The sequence below is a fragment of the Pteropus vampyrus genome, unplaced genomic scaffold (genome assembly GCF_000151845.1).
Source record: "Pteropus vampyrus isolate Shadow unplaced genomic scaffold, Pvam_2.0 Scaffold18, whole genome shotgun sequence".
NCBI lineage: Eukaryota > Metazoa > Chordata > Mammalia > Chiroptera > Pteropodidae > Pteropus > Pteropus vampyrus.
Window position 1 is genome coordinate 9015897 of NW_011888799.1, and position 4914 is coordinate 9020810.

General features: G+C 36.1%; 1 long non-coding RNA gene across 1 annotated transcript in view; it reads right to left on the minus strand.

The window, feature by feature from the left end:
* Window positions 1-3479, minus strand: part of LOC105288512 — a 9568-nt gene extending 6089 nt beyond the window's left edge. The window contains exons 1-3 of the long non-coding RNA XR_895608.2: window positions 3404-3479; window positions 1914-2000; window positions 635-715 (exon numbers count right to left, since the gene is read on the minus strand). This is a non-coding gene — a long non-coding RNA (uncharacterized LOC105288512). The remainder of the gene's footprint in view (window positions 1-634; window positions 716-1913; window positions 2001-3403) is intronic.
* Between the last annotated feature and the right edge of the window lie 1435 nt (window positions 3480-4914).

Sequence of the window (4914 nt, forward strand, 5' to 3'; positions counted from 1 at the left end):
TGTAATCTGCTGGTTTTATTTAATAATCTAGACAGGTTTTCACATCATGATTGTTGATTTTTTACCACTTAATCTGAACATTAATAACATCATGGTACTTCATTATTGGGATCTAAAACTAATTTATTTTTCCAAACTCATTTCGTTGTTGTTGTTGTTGTTGTTGTTTTTTGCTATTATAAGCTATAGAATAATGAAATATTTTGAGGATAAATTTTTTATATATTTATGATTTTGTTAAGACAATTTTGATAGATTTTAGATCTATATTTGAACTAAGCAGGGAAGCTATAGGAAGCGCATTCTATGTTTACAAAATTAATTGAGTTATGGAATTGTAACAGCATCTCCAATATGTATGTCTCTTTTCTTCTTTAATAAAACAATTCTTATTTTTACCTGGACAAATTAACATTCGGCTAAATGGTCACATTTCCAGGTGTCCTTTGCAGCTAGGTAAAACCACATCACTAAATTTTGACCAATAAGAGGTGAGTAGGAGTATTGTATGCTACTTCTGGGGAAGCTCCTTAAGAAGAAGGCTGGCTCTTTTGGGTTTCCTCCTTTCATTGGATGGATTGTGATAGCTGGAGCTCAAATGGCCATTTTGGATCATGAAGTGGAAGCCACTTACTGGTAACAGTGGAGTCGTAGGGGAGGAAATTCACCCTGGCATCGTGGAGCCACTGCAACTACATGTTTCTGGATTCCTCTTCTGTGAGAGATAAATATATTTGCGTCTTACTTAAGAAATTATTTTATAAAATTTAAAATGATACAAGGCTAAATCTCATTGTAACTAATATAGCTATCTACCCAGTCCAAAATAATCCCTCTTTTCTCTTAAAGGTAGTCTGAGTGTGTTAACATCACTTGCAACCAAGAAGTCCTCACTGAGTTAGATATATGCTATATAATGTAGTGTATAATTATGCACACTTATCTGCATGTGCACATATCACATGCATCCATTCATTCAAACTCTTCAGAATAAAAGAGCATTTATACATACATACAAATATGTGTGCATACAAGGTTTCATGGTGAAGGAAGCCCAGAAAATTCAAGGGAACATACTTATTTCCCATCTTGGGAGAAGGCTATGGTAACAATAGTAAATATATATAGGTGTATATGTATGCATAATAAAATTAAAAATATGTAAATATATAAAGTAATTATATATACTTTACTTTTGAGAATGCTAGAAAATATTCATAAGGATTAGAATTCATAATCATATTAGAGTCTGGGTCACATTTTAGTTTAGTTAACCCTGTAATAAAGTCAAAGGGAGAAGGTCCACTAGCCCATTCTGATGGTAGCTGTCATTTCTTGAGGCAGTTTGTACACCCATGCTCTTCACATTGAATCCCTTTCTCTTTATGACAACCTTATGGGGCTGGTGCTTTCACTCCATTCTCAAGAGTGGAAACAAGCTCATAGAGGCTAAAGAACTTTTCTAAGGTCTAACAACTAAGAAGAAACAGGCAGAAATAGGATTCTACTTTTCCCCTAATCAACAAATATTTCTTGAATACTTAATATGTAATATGTGCACATTGCTGTGTAAAATATAAATGAAAGCTAAACGGCAGCCTTAACAAACAAGGGAACAGTAAGCTTAGCGGAGATATGAATTAAGGAACAGAAAAGGTGGATGAGGCAGCAGTCCCCAACCTTTTTGGCACCAGGGACAAGAGCTCCTAGGAGAATCTAATGCTTGATGATCTGAGGTGGAGCTGAGGTGGTAATGTTAGCGCTGGGGAGCAGCTGCAAATACAGATGAAGCTTCACTCACTTGCCAGCTGCTCACCTCCTGCTGTGAGGCCTGGTTCCTAATAGGCCACGGACGGGTACTGGTCGATGACCCAGGGGTTGGGAACTCCTGTGCTATACCACACTAGGCTTACCTTTAGAGCCAGCAAGTTCCAGATAAAAGCGAGAGAAGCAAGATGAATCACCAAGAGGGCTTCACTGAGGAAGCTGGTCAGCAGGACCTGGAAGGAAGGGTGGAGTTGGAATAGGAGAGAATGGATATTCCATGATAAGCCTTATCGTCTAAAGATATGGAGGTGGGAATGAGAGCAGTTTGGGTACGGGACAGTGAAGAAATGCTCAAGCAGGTCCACCAATGCAGGGAAGGCAGGTAGGGCTGTTGGGTGAGGCCATGTTTGTAGGGCCTGGAGGGTCCAGCAGAGCCACGTGGGTTTGAGGCAAGGAACACGTGGTGCCCAAAGACCCTTTCTTTATGTATGATTAGAGAACCAAGGCATTTTCATCTCATACTCTAAGGAAAGTGGACATTCCATGTTGACTCAGGTTTAAGATAAATAAAAAAAGAAATTAGCTTAGAGGTTTTAAAACATTCCAGACTTTGTTTATACAAGGAAGGATTATTCAAAGGTCAAACTTCCACTGTGGTAATCACCTTTATGTATCTATGTTCAGTATTACTTTAGTTCCATAAACAAACTGAAAATAGGAGTTAATAACACCACCAGATTCTAAAAGGAGAAGAGCTATACTTTTTTGTATATCCATGGCCAAAAGCATTTTTTTAAGCAAGCTCAGTAGTTTTGGAGAAACTGAATTTTATAAAACAAGTTTAAGCAATTCATCAGGAATGGCTCTAACTCCTTTTTTTTTTTTTTTTATGTCAAGTCAAGAATAAGGTTACGGAAGTATATGCATTCACATGAAAATTTGCTTACAAATATTGACTGAAAATAGCATACCATTAAAAGAGCAAAATACCATTTCTAGATTAAAAATATATAAATATATAAAAAAATAAATATATATTACACAGAAAAGATATGTGGAATATATAGCCACGGTTTTCTCCACAGAAAAAAATTGCAGATGGCTTTAATTTTCTTTTTTTGTATTTATTTGTGTTTTTAAAATTTCCACACGAAATGTATATTCCTCGTGCAACTTTTCTTCAAGTTAGTGTCTAAAGACAAAAGAATTTAAGTACATGTGAGATGTTAAAAAATGATTATGTTCAGGACAAGATTAGAAAAAGATTTTAGAATTATGGCAGAAGGATGGGAAGGATAATATCAACATTTTTCATTAAAAGAACATGATAGTACGATTATAACCTAAACTTTGTCTCATATAAATAGTTGTGTAGATGACCTTGGGTAAATCACCTAAACTTCTGGGCCTTATTCTCCCACATATCTAATGAGGACCAGGGTAATCTTAGCGTCCTTCTTAGCTTGAAAAAAAATTTACTATTACTGACACTTTTCTTGGAACGTGATGAACTAACTCCTGCCACCTTTCCATCTTAATGCTGAATTAAGATGGTCCTGGTCCTCAACTTCAGGCCCGGAAAACAAACAAACCAACCAACCAACAAACAAACAAAAAACATTATTTAAGAGTTAACCTTAGTAAGCAGGGGCAGCCAACAGGATCTCTCATAACCTGAAAAATTCCTTAGGCCCTGGGATAAACTCAACTATTGCAATTGCTAGAGAAAAATCAAGTTAATTATTGGATTTTCTTGTTTTAGACAGCATTGTACATTCCTGTGTGAATTCCTTTCCCCTTTGTTTCAGGAAAATTCCTCAACCTTGGATATTTTCCCAGTGGATTGTCTTTGTCCTTGGAACCACAGTTTGGCAAGGTTTAGTCCACAAGATAAGAAGACAATGGGAAACCAATGCCCTTACTCGCTGTCTTTTCATATCTTTTCCTTGACATTCCTTGATTGTTATTATATTTGCCATTTTTGTCCTAATTCTTCTCGTTTCTCAAGGCTTAGCATTCATTTTCCCCATGAAGCGTTACACAAGTTATTTTGCCCATAGAAACCACTTCTTACAGGAGTTTCTATGCACTTATTTCCAATACCAGACAAGTTAACACTTTTACTCTCATCTTGTCTGTTTTATCGACTATTCCTTTACACAAGTCTTTTCACTCTAACTGGAATATAAAGAACTCAACGATAGAGACAAAGTCCTTAACTTTTCTTACTATTGCAGTAATTCCTGACATGTCATTTAGGCCACAGAAGATGGTAAAAGATACTTTTTGATTGATGAAAAAGTCACCAAATAAAGATCGATTTTATTTTTAAATCTCAATAACTAGAATCTAATATAGTACTTGCAGCAGATATTGAAAAAGACAAACACTTAAAACTAAAGGTCCAGCCTCATAATTTTTGCGATTCAGGAAATGGGCTTTGTTTCCACCATCACAAATACTACCTAACCTCTCCTGATAATCCAAAAGAGCCCTGTGGAGACTGGGGTAATTTGGGCTTCTTGTTAAAACTTAAGAAAAAGCAAACTGGTAAAGAAGTAGTGTAAAAATAAAATACCCGAAAGCCTTGAATGAACAGAAAAGAGAGATAAGTTTATGGATTTTAGAACATGATAGAATCAGAAAACTGGAAGATATCTTAGGAATGATCATCATTTTACAGAAGAGAAAAGTAAAACTCAGAGCATAACTTGCCTAAGGTGGGTAAGTGGTAGAATCAATACTGGAACCCAAGTCTTTGTCTCTGGCCTCCTAAGTCCAGGATTCTTCCTACTCTGATCATGATTTATTTTTCATCATATTTTCCTAGTATTCTGACAGAATGGAATGCACTCAACAATTGCTCCCATTTTCTATCTGAAGGCAATGCATACTAGAAGAAGGAAGGATAAGCAGTGGAATGTTCCTACTCCCCCAGTTTCCATGATACACTGCTTCCCTTTCTTCGTGCCAGTAGTATGATTCCATACCTCTGAAATCAACATTAAGATTAAAACTAAACAGTGAAACCAAAAGAACATACCACTAGTTCAACTTTGGGTTAATATTAGGAATGACTCATGAGGCAATTCCTAAGAAGTGAAAACATTGTGTGACATGGTAGTGCTCTGTACAAGTGGGCTCAAA